General features: G+C 47.6%; 1 protein-coding gene across 5 annotated transcripts in view; it reads right to left on the reverse strand.

Annotated features, from left to right (window-relative positions):
* Positions 1-16212, reverse strand: part of GSG1L (GSG1 like) — a 122142-nt gene that overhangs the window by 7009 nt on the left and 98921 nt on the right. The window lies entirely within an intron of this gene.

The raw sequence follows: 16212 nt of genomic DNA on the forward strand, positions 1-16212 counted from the left end.
GCTATCCCAGCTGGTGTCAGAGTTAGATTGGCTGGGGGACTTTGTTGTCCTGGCAAACCTTGCAGATGAGAGTTCTAGTTCATTGGCTTGGGTTATTATGGACCTCCTGGTGGTCTCTGATAAGGTATGCAATACCTGCTCATGTCTGGGCTGTGCCATAGTTGGGTATTGCAAATATGCCACTGTTGTGGTCAAATCATCACCTCTAAGGTGAGATCAGGCCTTGTCCCCATTCCTGGCAGGGCAAGGACCTGTGACATTCTCTGCTCAGAGATCATGGCTCCTGCTGGGGGAGAATACTTTCCTTCCTGTAGGCCAGTGTGGACAGCCCGGTGCAGCATTGTGATGTCATACTTGACCATTTATGCCCTGACCCTTGACTCTTTCTCAGCAATGTCCTTGCACTTCATCGTGGTTCCCAGGTGCAGTGGCAGGGGAGGCGACTGGCAAGCTAGCAGTGGAGGGGCTACAATGACTCATGTCACCACTATCATGGCAGATTCAAGCCCCTGCTATTGCTCAGCTGAGGATGGGGAGGTCTTTCCTTCTTTTCCTCAACCACTGGAACTACAGAATCCTGACCAGTGGAACTGTTCCAGACACTGGGACATCTGACTGTCACAGGCTGCCTTCCCCAGGCTGCAGAGTCTCACTGAATGATGTGCTTCACAGATAATTTTCTCTTGGGCTCCTGAGAAGCAGGAGGGAGTATTAAGTATTGCCGCCCTGGCTGAGCTGTATATGGTCTCTCGAGACTCTGATGCATGGGGGGAAGGCAGAGACATTTGTGATCCGGCTCCTTGTGCTGTGCCGGTGGTTCAAGGGACCAGAATCTAGTTGTAACTGCACATCTTGGAAACCTTCAGTCCAGCATGTCCAGGAAGGAGGGCTGGTGTTGGGGGCAGAGGAGGAGGTGGGGCAAAATGCAGCCCCACTCTGCTAATTCCCAGCTGTTCTATGGTCTTTGATTAAGTTAGAGCAGCTCCTGGGCAGACAGGGTCAGATCAACTGCAACTCCAGACCCAGGGAGGCAGATACAGCTGCCTGATGCCTCCCCACCCTTACACTCTCTTATGCATTATGTGCAGGAAAGAATCTAGCTTCAGGTTTCTAAGGCCACTGTCATGCTGTCTGGAACAGCTCACGACCCAACCTCAGAGCAAACTGTGCCAACCTCAGGGCAGACTGTCAAAAAGCAGGGCAGAGACCCCAAGCTGGTGTGTTCTATAGATCAATTTCACCAACCCGTTAACAAATGTAAACACTTGGATCCCTGTAACAGTCTTACCGTGGAGTCACAGACAGTCCTCTTGGGCTCTATAGTTTAGCCTGCCACCCAGGCAAGCAGGACTATGTGATAAAAGGTCAGGTCCACCAAAGACCACACCATATTCAGGTTACTCCTAGTCCCAAGAGGTCAGTCACTTACCCTAGGGCAATTTGTCCCTTAAATCACACACCAAACACAATGCTTATAGCCAATCCTATAGTAAACTAACTAAGAATTTATTATCAGAGGGGTCGCCTTGTTAGTCTGGATCTGTAAAAGCAGCAAAGGGTCTTGTGGCACCTTATAGATTAACAGACGTACTGGAGCATGAGCTTTCGTGGGTGAATACCCAATTCCTCGGATGCATGTAGTGGAAATTTCCAGAAGCAGGTATATATATGCAGGCAAGAATCAGGCTAGAGATAATTACGTTAGTTCAATCAGGGAGGATGAGGCCCTCCCTCTTCTAGCAGTTGAGATGTGAACACCAAGGGAGGAGAAATTGCTTTTGTAGTTGGCTAGCCATTCAGTCTTTATTTATTCCTGAGCTGATGGTGTCAAATTTGCAGATGAACTGATGCTCAGCAGTTTCTCTTTGGAATCTGGTCCTGAAGTTTTTTTGCTGCAGGATGGCTACCTTTAAATCGGCTATTGTGTATCCAGGGAGGTTGAAGTGTTCTACAGGTTTTTGTATATTGCCAGTCCTAATATATGATTGGTGTCCATTTATCCTTTTACATAGGGACTGTCCACTTTGTCTGATATACATAGCAGAGGGGCATTGCTGGCATATGATGGCGTATATTACATTGGTGGATGTGCAGGTGAATGAACCAGTGATGGTGTGGCTGATCTGGTTAGGTCCTGTGATGGTGTCGCTGGTGTAGATATGTGGGCAGAGTTGGCATCAAGGTTTGTTGTATGGATTGGTTCCTGAGTTAGAGTTACTATGCTGTGATGTGTAGTTACTGGTGAGAATATGCTTCAGGTTGGCAGGTTGTCTGTGGGCGAGGACTGGCCTGCCTCCCAAGGCCTGTGAAAGTGAGGGATCATTGTCCAGGATGGGTTGTAGAGCCCTGATGATGCGTTGCAGAGGTTTTAGCAGGGGATTGTATGTGATGGCCAGTGGAGTCCTGTTGGTTTCTTTCTTGGACTTGTCTTGCAGTAGGAGGCTTCTGGGTACACATCTGGCTCTGTTGATTTGTTTCCTTATTTCCTCATGTGGGTATTGTAGTTTTGAGAATGCTTGGTGAAGATTTTGTAGGTGTTGGTCTCTATCTGAGGGGTTTGAGCAGATGCGGTTGGACCTGAGTGCTTGGTTAAGGACAATGGATCATGTAGTGTGTCCAGGATGGAAGTTGGAGGCATGAAGGTAGGCATAGCGGTTGGTGGGTTTTCGGTATAGGTTGGTGTTAACGTGACTGTCATTTATTTGCACCGTGGTGTCTAGGAAGTGGACCTCCCATGTGTGGGATGTGGGATGTCTGTGTAGAGAGCCTCTACATCCATGGTGGCTAGGATGATGTTTTCTGGAAGGTCACCAATGCACTGTAATTTTCTCAGGAAATCAATGGTGTGATGGAGATAGCTGGTGGCATAGGGTCTGAGCAGAGAGTCCACATATCCAGAGAGTCCTTCAGTGAGAGTGCCAATGCCCAAGATGATGGGGCGTCCAGGATTTCCGGGTTTGTTGATCTTGGGAGTAGATGAATAACCCCAGTAGGGGTTCCAGAACAAATCAACATACCCTTAGAGCCCTGACCAGGGTTATTCTATCTAATATCTATCTGGTGGCCTTCCAGAAAACGTCATCCTAGCCACCATGAATGTAGAGGCTCTCTACACAGATATCCCACATCCCACACACGGGAAGTCCACTTCCTAGACACCACGGTGCAAATAAATGACGGTCACGTTAACACCAACCTATACCGAAAACCCACCAACCGCTATGCCTACCTTCATGCCTCCAACTTCCATCCTGGACACACTACATGATCCATTGTCTACAACCAAGCACTCAGGTCCAACCGCATCTGCTCACACCCCTCAGATAGAGACCAACACCTACAAAATCTTCACCAAGCATTCTCAAAACTACGATACCCACATGAGGAAATAAGGAAACAAATCAACAGAGCCAGATGTGTACCCAGAAGCCTCCTACTGCAAGACAAGTCCAAGAAAGAAACCAACAGAACTCCACTGGCCATCACATACAATCCCCTGCTAAAACCTCTGCAACGCATCATCAGGGCTCTACAACCCATCCTGGACAATGATCCCTCACTTTCACAGGCCTTGGGAGGCAGGCCAGTCCTCGCCCACAGACAACCTGCCAACCTGAAGCAAATTCTCACCAGTAACTACATATCGCACCATAGTAACTCTAACTCAGGAACCAATCCATGCAACAAACCTTGATGCCAACTCTGCCCACATATCTACACCAGCGACACCATCACAGGACCTAACCAGATCAGCCACACCATCACCAGTTCATTCACCTGCACGTCCACCAATGTAATATACACCATCATATGCCAGCAATGCCCCTCTGCTATGTACATCAGTCAAAGTGGACAGTCTCTGTGTAAAAGGATAAATGGACACCAATCATATATTAGGACTGGCAATATACAAAAACCCGTAGGAGAACACTTCAACCTCCCTGGACATACAATAGCCGATTTAAAGGTAGCCATCCTGCAGCAAAAAATCTTCAGGACCAGACTCCAAAGATAAACTGCTGAGCTTCAGTTCATCTGCAAATTTGACACCATCAGCTCAGGATTAAACAAAGACTGTGAATGGCTAGCCAACTACAAAAGCAGTTTCTCCTCCCTTGGTGTTCACACCTCAACTGCTAGAAGAGGGAGGGCCTCATCCTCCCTGATTGAACTAACGTAATTATCTCTAGCCTGATTCTTGCCTGCATATTTATACCTGCCTCTGGAAATTTCCACCACATGCATCCGAGGAATTGGGTATTCACCCACGAAAGCTCATGCTTCAATACGTCTGTTAGTCTATAAGGTGCCACAGGACTCTTTGCTGTTTTTTAAGAATGTATTAACTATGAAAAAGAAAGGAGAGAGTTATTTACGGGTTAAAGCAGGCAACAGATAAGCACAAATGAGTTTCAGTCTGTGATTCAAAAGGTGACAGAGTTGTAATAATCTGTCACTTCAGAATGCTGTTCATGGCTAAGCATGCCAGGTAGCATAGGGATCCCTTTGCTTATGTTTAGGAATCTTTGCCCCTCAGCATCCAGCCAGCATAAAAGTTTCCCCTTGTCAGGGATTTTTATGTTCTTCACTCTGGAGCCCAAACTGGTGGGATAAGTTCATGTGCAGGCCTTTCCTTCCTGGAGAGAATTAGGAATGCAGTCAATGAGGCCTCTCTTCTTTGAGGCTACACAACATCTCATTTGCCTTCAATGGGCCATCTTGTAACTTTATCTTAACTAATGCTTCTTTTCCTGTTTGATGAGTTACAAAATTACAGAGGTTTACAATGCAAACACTGAATACAACTTTACACCATGGGCCGTAGAAGTTTTAAGTGAGATCAATATAAAGCCTAAATACTAGACACATTCTTATCAGCAAAACATCTAAGCTCTAGTGTGATGATGCTAACACACAGGCAAGCCAGACTGGTTTCCAGCTATGCATTTGTAAGTGTTCAGTGAGGCCTGGGGCCTTGGCATGAGCTGATACATGGTCTGCCAGCATCACAGCTATGATCTGGCAAAGCACTTGAGCATGTGGTTCATACCCCTCAATTTCAAAAGGACTATGCACATTCTTGGGGGCCTTGCTGGACCAGGGCCTAATCTCCAAGTTCAAAAGGAACAAATCCTTTGAACTGGCTTAGTACAGCTGAAATAATGGCCAGAAGAGTGCACTCACGCACACCCAGCTTAGCTCTTTAGAAAGGAAACACAGAAGGGGTCCCTGTGAAAGGAAAGAAAAATAGAGAAACTAGAACATGCCATCGAGGACAGAGCAGAACACCCCAGAAAAGTCCCATCATCCTGAGCTGTGACTCCGTAGGGCCGGAGAGGGAATCCTACTTGGAATGCCGGCTGCTGACCTGCCTCTTATTTGAAGAGAGAGATGTCACTGTGCGGCCACAGCTGGGAGCTTTGTCCAAGTGGAGATGGGTTGACTGCAGGCCACCTGAGTCCCATGGGAAGGGAGCGATGTCACATCACACAAGGACAGGAGCTCGGCCTGGAACCAACCCAATATCCCATAGCCACTTGGCCAGACAGTTACAGGGAGAGGGAGAGCCCTTAGTGTCTACGGAGGAGTGGGCAGGTGGTGGCCCAGGCACAGCAAGTGCATAGTGCCCTTGGTGGCCTGGGTGTGGTGGGAGCTCAGTGTCTTGGATGGACAGGGTGGGTACTTGGTGCCCTTGCTGCCCTGGGTGGGGCAGGGGGGTAGTCAGTGCCCTTAGTGTCCCATGCAGCTTGTGGCTCAAGGTTGCACATGGTTTTCTGTAGCTGGAAGGAGCCAGCCAAATGCAACCTGAACCTGGGGCATGGCAGCAGCCAAGCAGCCTAGACCCTAGAGTCCTGGTCTGTCCAAGGAGCTTGAACTGCCAGCCAGCACAGCAAAGCCCAGGACTCCAAGACTGCACTGTATTCTGCACTGCCACCTGGGTCGGTAGGAGGACGTACCCTACTTGAGACTGAGAGACTAGGGCTAGCGGGATTCTTAGTGGCTTTAGAGAGCATTAACTCGTATATTAGGTGCTGGGCACATTGTACCTTTGCTGGGGGGACCGTCCTTTGAATCATCCTCCATACTGAGAGAGGCTTGTCTTGGCGCAGATAAGTGTTCTCTTATTCTTAACTGCATCTTTTATTTTTGGGGGTAATTCCTGCCTCCCCAAGAGGGGTTGGGCATAGTGAGAATTCCCTGGCATATGGCTTGGGATCTGGGAACCAATGAACTGTGGGGCCCTCCCACCATGCAGACATTGGCAGCCAAAAGTCATTGCTGAAATATTCCTCACCGCAATGACAAAATAATCATCTTCCCTGTTCTACTCCCCTCTTGTGAATAATCTACAGTTCTAAATGATCATAAACCTTAAACAGTTTCTGATTGTATTCCTCTGCTAACAGAAGGCAAAAGCTTCCACTAAAAGAGGCAGGCTGCAAAAATTCCTCCTCTTTTCCATTACATGTACAATTCTACTCCTCACAAACAACTACTTTTAAAGGCTTCAAAAATCCAGTGTAGGAGTCGTATTTGAAATCCATAGTAGAACACAGTTTTCTACCTTACAGCCTGGTTTAAGCAACTGTGGTGGTGGATGAGGATAAACCCTGCAACCTGCCCATTTCCCCATTATATAGTCTGCTGGGCCTAATTTAACATTTATGATAAAGCATCGCTAGTAAATGGTGTAATTTCAAAATCTCTCTGAGGACAACACAATAGACTGTATTAAATCCAGTCTTGAATTTTGTGTTTAGGGCTCTCTGATAGAGTTTAAGGATCAATTTTAGAATAACTATCTAGGGACCCAAAGCATCTAAGAAAGCATTTATATGGAAACTCCAAAAAAAATCTGTTGTCCTTAAAGGAGATTGCATTTTTTCTATACACCTAATCCACTGTTCATCTTCTAAAGGGACTTAGAAATCCACCTGCTATCATCTACTAACTGGAATTAATACCTTTAGACGTGCTTTGATTGAAAACAAAGAAATGCATTATGAGAAATGGCAACTCTGACAGGAGTAAGGATTCCCAAGGCAACTGCAAATCTTTTTAGTCCCTGCGCCTGAGTTCAGAAGTGCTGAGGAGTCCTGGTTCCAGTTCTAGTCAATGGAGCTGCGGTTGCTCAGCGCTTCTGAACATTCTGTCTCATATGTTTTGATCTCCAGCGTGAGATATTAAAGGCCAGGCACCCACAACTCCCGGAAAAGGCAGTAGCTGCAGCAGGGGCTCAGCACCTCAGGAAACCAGGCCCAAGACATCTTGTAAAAGATACAAATTGAGTCTGGTTGAGTCAGTCCATTTCTGGACTCATAAGGTCAGACCCTGTCCATGTACCTGGTTCTGTGCCATCCAACATGACCTTTGCCAAGCGAATTGGCACACTGCTGTTGCCCCAGGGCCCTGGGGAGGGGCACCCTGGCCTGACTAAACGCTGCTCAGAGAAAGGAGAGGACAGCCAGTCCCAAGGCCATCACAGATCAGAATAAAACCTTGACCCGTCACGTAGCTATTCATGGCTTCCAAGGCCAGAAGGGACCACTGCGATCATCTAGCCTGACCTCCTGCATAAGGCAGGCCAGAGAGCTGCACCACAATCACCCATGGAGTGGATCGATCAGACAACATCCAATCCAGAGTTAAAATATTGATATTACCATAACCATATTGTTTTGGGATTCATTCTGCCTGCCCAGGCGACAGCAGGACATGAGTCCATGACCCTGCCCACACCACACACACCATGTGAGCTACCCATGGGTAGAGTTTGTGCATTCTGCTCCCCTAGCCACAATGGGGCAGCATCAGCAGAAGGAGCTCTGGGAGGGGTGGACTTAAAGTTCCAGGCTGGGCTTTTCATGGGAGACAAAGGGACTTCAGGCACCCAAACTCCATTGGTACAGGATGGGATCTGGGCACCTAACTCCCCAGGACATCTGAAACTCCCAACCCCGCCCGTCCAGAATGCCCAATAGCTCAGTTGTTAGGGCCCTCTCCTGGCATAGCAGGGACTGCAGTTCAGATCACTGCTCCACATCAGCAGAGTGGGGATTTGAACCTGGCTCTCCCATGTGAGCACTCTGACTGCTGGACTATTGGGTAAGGGTGATGGGGGGCACCACCTGAGAAATGGGCTGGTCTTTCTCAGGCATCCCACCCCAGGAGAGGGGTCATGGCTGAGACTGCTGAGTGGAGAGAGGTGCCTCCCGCCAGCCTGGATCCAGGCACCTAAGTCCCTTTGAGGCCCTGCTCCCTCAGTATTTCCTCCAGGCTAGTGTAGGACACTCCTCATTCAGTGGGCTGGTTCCTGTAACTCCCTTTTTTAGGCCCCTAACTCTCCCCAGGCATTGTCCAGGGAGCCCAGGCACCTAACTTGGGCATGTGGGTTCTACTAGCTGGGGGGTACCAGAAAGTTAAGCTGAGCATTGCAACACCTGGCGTCCTTGTTTTCTACCCAGCCCTCCTGACCGTGCGTCCCTCCAGATACACTTCATTGGGCTGTGCAGATGCAGGATGACAAGAAGCCGGGTACCAGCTGTTCCCCATGGCATTACCCCGGTTCTCCCCGCCACGATCCACGTGGGTATTCCATTGGGAGTGTAAACTGATTCCGCCAGCATTGCCTTGTGCAGATTGCCCTTGGTGACTGCTGCCACACACACACTGCACACTCGGCAGGTTCAGGGAAGAGAAGAACCAATAATGAGCAGCGCCTGGCCATGAGTCACAGGGGATGCTTTGTGTGCCATTGGCAGGTCACCCAGATCTGACACATTTTTTATATGTAACACTATTTTAAATGCTACATTTATAACCCTATTGTTTAAAATTAATTTATCTTTTCTCCCTGCTTTTAATTAAGACTAAAACACATTTTTATCAAAGTGGGTGGGTGGGGGGAACTTTGTCACTGACATTTTTCACAACAGACTTAGTGCCCCATTACTTCTGTGCTGCCGCTGGTGGCAGGCACTGCCTTCAGAGCTGGAGAGCAGCAGCAGCGCAGAACTGCAGAAGGGCAGCAATGCCATACTATGCTATCCTTACTTCTGCAGAACGTTTGGCCTTTGCGCTGGCAGGGGTAGCTCCTGGGCACACTTGGGCAAATTTTGGGTTCACTATAGCCTCCACGAGTCCCCCTCCCAGTGCCCTCCTGCCTGTGCATCTGGCTGTTGAATTATCAATTACTTTTTTTTGCTGAACTTAGTGTTCTGGTTGGTCTGCGATTTAATGCAGCTCTTCAGCTGCTGAACAATCAAGCCCTCTAATGTTGTCTCAGTCCTAGGGCCGGCCTTAGGGAAAATGCTGCTCAGGATGAACTTCTATTTTGGCACCCTTTCTTTGGAAGAGGAGTTGGGGGTGAAGTTGGGCACATCCCCTTCCACCGCCTTAGACTCCCTCCTGCCCCCACATCCTCCTCCCCTGTCACCCTCCCTCTTGCTCCCCACAACCCCTGCACCTTTCAGCCTCCCTCCTGACCCCACTTTGCCCTGCTCCTACATCCCCCTGCACTCCTTAGTCACTCCACTTTCCCCACTCCCTATGTCCCCTGCACCCCCCAGACTCCTTTCTTGCCCCACTTTCCTGTCTCTCATGGTTTCCTGTCCAGCCCTCAAGCTGTAGAACACAGTGACAGCAATCTTTCCTGACTACGGCCTGGCTTCAGTCTCATTGAAAACCATGGGCATTGGTGTCCATCTCTGTTACACCTCTACCCCGATATAATGTGACCTGATATAACACGATTTCGGATATAATGCGGTAAAGCAGCACTCCGAGAGGGGCGAGGCTGTGCACTCCGGTGGCTCAAAGCAAGTTCGATATAACACGGTTTCACCTATAATGCAGTAAGATTTTTTGGCTCCTGAGGACAACGTTATATTGAGATGTATTACAACATTTTGTAATCCACTAGCCCCCTCTTTTTGACCTATGACTGCAGGCTACTGTACCTTGACTGATCCTCTAGCACAGCAGTTCTCAAATTGGGGTCCATGGACATCAGGGGGACCTTAGAGACTGCACAGGGCAGAGACCACAAAATATTACAAAAAGTTTTTAAAAATCTCACCTCCTGTCTGCATTGCCTACCGATGAAAAGGAGCAAATCTACTATTGCTGTGTACACAACATATTCCGTGGTGAATGAACAACGCCATAATACATTACATAAGCATCAAGATAAGAAAATCGAATTGCTTTGCGAAAGCAAAGCAGAAATGTCATCCATTTTTTTGATGACTGAGATGTCTTTGGCAGGTGGAAATGGAATATATTTTTACAGTGTGTGAGCAAATTACATTGAAAATAGATACGTTTTTAAAATGTCCTCATACTAATACTGCTAGTTGTGCTACAGCCATGGATAATGAACAGTCGAGTAGTAAGACATAAATGAAGAACAGAAAGTTTGACAAAAGTTATATTGATTTTGGCTTTATGGAATTTAGTGATGAACGACCGCAATGCGTTGTATGCTTACAAATCCTATCAAAGGAAGCAATGAAACCTGCAAAGTTCAAACAACTCTTCACACGTCACCTTCAGTATAAAGATAAATCCACAGACTTTTTTTCAAAAGAATATAATGAACAGAAAGCTCAAATGACAAATGCAACATCAGTTCTGGAAAAGGCTCTGAAAGGATCTTTCTTAACAGAGCTTCAGATTGCAAAGAGTAAGAATTCCCATAGCATTGGAGACCTGATTCTTCCAGCTGTTGTAGAAACGTGCAACATGAAGATGCAGCAAAGAAAGTTAAGGCCATACCACTTTCTAACAGTGCAGTTAGTAGGAGAATTGATGAACTTTCAAATTATGTTAAATAACAGCTAACTGAAAGGCTCCGTACATGTGAATAGTTTGCAATTCAGCTTGATGAGCCAGCTGATGTTGGTAATGCTGCAAAATTATTAGGTTTTGTTCATTATGTTTGGCTGGGGGACATTTTGGAAGATTTCATTTTTTGTCAGGAGTTACCAGAATGGACAACAGGTCAGGAAATATTCAAATTATTGGACGATTTCATTAAAGCTGAATCGCTGAATTGGGAGAGTGCACTGCTGTTTGCACAGATGGTGTTGCTGCTATGACAGGCAATAGGAGTGGTGTCATAACAAGAATATAAGCCATAAACCCACAGGTAATTGTAACACACTGTACGTTGCCTTGCCAATCGCTTGCATCAAAGAGAATGGAACCCAAATTACATGATGTGCTAAGCTGTGACAGTTGTGGATTTTATAAAGTCCTGGCCTTTGAATTCATGCTGTTTTTGCAAAGCTATGTTTAGAAATGGGTGCAGGGTATGACAAATTACTGTTTCATGCAGAAGTGCTTTTGCTATCTCACAGCAGAATGTTGGCAAGAGTTTTCGAGCTTCACAAAGAGCTGCTGGGTTTGCTTTCTGTGCACGATCCCAAGCAGGGATGGCTCCAAGCCCCAGCACGCCAAGTGCATGCTTGGGGCGGCATGCCGTGGGGGGCGCTCTGCTGGTCACCAGGAGGGCGGCAGGAGGCTCCAGTGGACCTCCCGCAGGCGTGCCTGCGGAGGGTCCACTGGTACCGCAGTTCCGGTGGACCTCCCGCAGGCACGCCTACGGAGAGTCCGCTGGTACCGCGGCTCCAGTGGTCCACCAAAGCCACGGAACCAGCAGACCCACCGGAGCCACCTGCTGCCCTCCTGGTGACCGGCAGAGCGTCCCCCACGGCATGCTGCCCTGCTTGGGGTGGCGAAATATCTAGAGCCGCCCCTGATTCCAAGACTGCTGCAAACTTTTCTGACCTGATATGGATTGTGACATTTTAAACTTGTTGAATGTGCTGAACCCATCCACACAAGGGGGCAATACAACCATACTTGAGGTGAGTGACAAGACTGCAGCATTTCAGAAGAAAGTAGAGATTTGGCAAAGTAATGGAATCTCCGATGTGTTTCTGCTAGTGACAGATTTTCTCAGTACTAACAGCATGACAATTGACTGTGAGAGACAGGATTGTTGCTCACCTTTCAACTTTGGAAGGGCCAGCTTTAGGCCGATTCCCGTGAATCAGGCCCCGCGCCTCAGAGGACCGTGCAGTGTCCAGAAGAGGGGCCCACAAGGTAAGGCAACAGCTGCCAAGGAAGGACCCTCCGCCGAAGTGCCACCGGAAACAGCAACAACCAGTTGAGCTTCTGCTGAATTGCCGCTGCTATCTGCGACGGCTGCTCAATTGCTGCCACTGTCTTTGGTGGCATTTCAGCAGCAGCTCTTTCGAATTGGGCCCCGCACGTCCTAAAGCCGTCAGTTCTGAATCTGGAGGAATAGGATTGGATTTGGGATCCGTTCTCAACTCTTGTTATGTCATGTTGTTTGAGTGGAAGAGCAGACCAAGAGCTGCTCGAACTATCCTGTGACAGCACACTGAAAATTAAGTTGTAGGCACAGACTCCTTGCTACTTTTGGCCAAGGTTTCTGCAGAGTACCCAATTTTAGTTACAGAAGCAATGGAAGTGTTGCTACCTTTCCCAACAACATATACATGTGAAGCATCATTCTCTGCCATGACAGCTAGGAAGACAAAGTTCAGATTCTGCCTGGAAGTGGAGAATGATTTACACATTTGCTTGTCAACCATCACACCAAGGATAGACAGACTCTGTAGTAAGAAGCAGGCACACCCATCTCACTGATATCTGTAAGTACTCTTACACATCTTCAACAATACGTGTTTATATGAAGTACATATATACCTTTGTCAATCACTTTCTCTGTCGGGGATCTGTGATTAACACTGCATTTGAAAAGGGGTCTATCAACCAAAAAACCTCTGTCTTACAATATGTGCTAACTGCTTATGCTAAATAATCTCTTCTGCCTGGCATTTTGCTATGATGCTTTCCCAGCCCTGAAGAAGAGCTCTGTGGGGCTCAGAAGCTTGTCTCTCTCACCAACAGAGATTGGTCCAATAAAAATTATTACCTCACTCACCTTGATGCATCTTTATTACGATCAGCCTCACTTCCCCATGCAAAGGCTGTAGGAAATGGCTGCTATTGTGACAGAAGGCAGAGTGGATTAATTCCTGTTGAAAGTAATGGGAGCTGACAGCCACTTCAGATAAAGAAATATTTACACATTTGATGCCAGGAATCATGAGAGTCCTTTAAAAGCCCCCAGCTAGGCAGGTTTGAGTTGCTGTGAGATTGGGGATGGGGTGTGATGTCATTTGGGGGAATGTTCACATTTTTATTTCTGGGCTCTTGTGCATTTGAAATGTTAACTGCAATGTCAAATTAGTTGTAGGTTTTGCATTTCATATACAAAGGCTCACATTTCACTTCACGTGGGCAGCCTCAGCCTTCTACAGAAGCCAGGCCTGGGGAAGGTGAGCAGCATTTGGCCCTTCAGTGGGAAAGTGTATAAAACACAGAGAACATGCATAATGTTCAGCATGACATGCAAAAGTCAGACGAACATGCAGAACACTGTCTGGCAAGGTGGACATGTACAGCAGCCTTCATGTAATACTGGGTCATTCCTCTCCCCCTCCATGAATTCTTTAGTAAAAAGCCCTAGAGATGGGTCTGTCCATTTCATACATTTTTATATTATGCTGAAAACATGGTCCCTATGCACTTCCCCAATGCTCAGCTATCGAGTCACTAAATGATAGCTGTGGCGTTCTCAGCAGGGCTGCCCAGAGGATTCAGGGGGCCTGGGGCAAAGCGGGGGAGCTGCAGTGCTTATACTCACCCGGCGATGGTCCGGGTCTTCGGCGGCATTTCAGTGATGGGGGACCCTTCAGCCGCTCCGCGTCTTCGGCAGCAGTGAAGGGCTCGCCGCCGCCGAAATGCCGCTGAAGACCCAGACTGCTGCCAGGCCAGGGCTCGTGGGGCCCCTGTGAGGCCCGGGGCCTGGGGCAAATTGCCCCACTTGCCCCCACCTCTGGGCAGCCCTGGTTCTCAGTAGTTTACACCCTGTGCAGTTCCTCATGTGAATCTGGACCCTGCAAGTCATTGCACAAGGTACAGGAAGGAGCACAAACATATTCTGTTCCAGCAAAAGCGGTAGCTGGGAGTGTGTTGGGTGTGAGTAAGGAGTGAGCTCGGCCCAGTACTGCATGCTGTGCCTTACTCTGCAGCCACACCTGCTCCCTCGCCCCTAAAACTGTAGGGTAAAGAAGGGTGGAGCAGGTTTTGGCTGAGGAGACAGGGGCTTAATAGAGCTGGTTGCCATTTTTTGAATGAAACATTTTTTTTAGTTGAAAAATGGCCTTTTTCCAGAAACAGATATTTTCAATAAAGATTTTCGTCGGTTTACAATGTTTTTTCAACAAAACTCCAAAATGAAAAACTTCCATTCCTTTGGCTTTTCAGATTTGGGTTTTTCTGTTTTACCTTTTTTCTGTCTTTTCTTCCATTCCTTTGCCCCGCCCCCCCCTTTCCCAGTAGTAAGTCAGAAAAAGGAAAAATAAGAGGGAACAAGGGAACGATGTAGAACAAAAGCCAAACCAAACATTTCCAAATTGAAACAGTTTTAAATTGAAAATTTTAATGAACAATTTCAATCCATATGTTTAAATAAACCAGGACAGCCTCTGCAAAAGCTGTGGAACAAAAATGATTTGGAAATTGTCCAAATTTTTTAAGACAGGCTTAAAACTGGATTCTCCTGAAAGTAAAGTCGGGAGTCTGCGCTGTTATTCCCTCACACCACCGACTTGGCAGAAGTGACTTGGCAGTCGTGTAGCCACATGTGCTCACATTAGGGAATGACCAGGTGCCTCTGTGTGCTGTTCGCTGGCCAGCCAAGACTTTGGGCATATGCAATATTTGGCCCATCAGCCATTGCTTAAAGCAGCCAATCTGGTTCCAGTTTATGCAGTTGTGACCAGTCATAATTTGCAGTCAGCCTCACAGTGCTTTGGCTGACCTTTGGCCCATGGAATCCCACACTTGCAAGGTTGGTCAAGTCCACAATACTTATTCTCAGGCTCAACTCCCCTAAAATGGGCCAGATCATGGCCCAGGCTATGCAGCTGCATGAGGCATATGGAGGAATCAAACACACCTCCCCAGGCTTATGCAACTACTACAGCCATGGAGGGGCAAGCAGGAGATTCATGGCTAATACTTCCCCTGTGTGCAAGGAGTGGGGAGTGGTCAGAGAAGGGCAGAGCCTTGATTCCACTCCCAAAGTGCCAGCCAGTACAGCTGAGTTTCCTCCCCTTTTCCCTTCCCCTCAGGAGCCAAACAGCATCCATAGGATAGGCCCAGCCTGTGAAGTATCATAATATTAGTGTAGTCATGGCCCCCGGGGCAATTTGTAACTGTCTCCCACTGGTGTGTGACTCCAGAACAAACATGATAATGATACAGCCATGCAATGCCAGCATAAACACAGTAACAAAGACATTCGAACAAGCAGAAAGCCAAAGCAGTTGTAGCAAAACCACACAGAACTTGGTCCTTGTGAGTGCCTGCAGGGGCTTTGCTGGCATAGGAACTGCAAGAGCGTGCATGAAACCAGCATCGGTACTACAAAAACGTGGGTATCTTTGTAGTGAGTTAGGGCTACGTGTTGCATTTACTAGTAGCTGCTTTTGAAGAGGTGGCTTAGAGCAGGGGGATCCTGCTCCTCATATTGCCCCCACCTCACAGGGGGCTGCAAGCATTTGGCTCCCTGTGCTTAAAGCCATGAAGCAAGATCCTTGCACATCAGACTGCACTGGGAGGCCAGCGCTGGGAAGAGAACTAATGACACCTAAAAACATAAATCCAGGGCTGCTAGTCACTGCTCTTGTCCCAGCCTGGTACTGCCTCTTCTGAGGCATAATTTATTCCTTCCTGCTTGTTAGTGTGCGATTCACCCTCTCAGGATGCCAGTAGTTTAAGGTAGAATTAGCAAGCACCTACTGTCAGACTGCCACAGCACCACACTGGTTAGGAGCCCTCTATCCTCTGCTTCTGGTGAGGTTTAGTTTATGAGGCCAGTTTTAAGTGTGTTGGCAAAATCATGAAGATTTTTCTGAGTGAAATTACCCACAAAAAGACTGAATTGTTATCTGTAGCACCTTTTATTTTAACACACACATCACAATTTTACTGCACAATGGGAGAGATTTGGAAAGGTCCAATTGTCCAATTGGTTTTAACGAATTCATTGCACAGACATTGAGCTGTCCCTAAGGTAGAGCGAATCAGGGTGACTGCCCCGGGCTCCAC

This window comes from Gopherus evgoodei, chromosome 10, assembly GCF_007399415.2.
Source record: "Gopherus evgoodei ecotype Sinaloan lineage chromosome 10, rGopEvg1_v1.p, whole genome shotgun sequence".
NCBI classification, from domain to species: domain Eukaryota; kingdom Metazoa; phylum Chordata; order Testudines; family Testudinidae; genus Gopherus; species Gopherus evgoodei.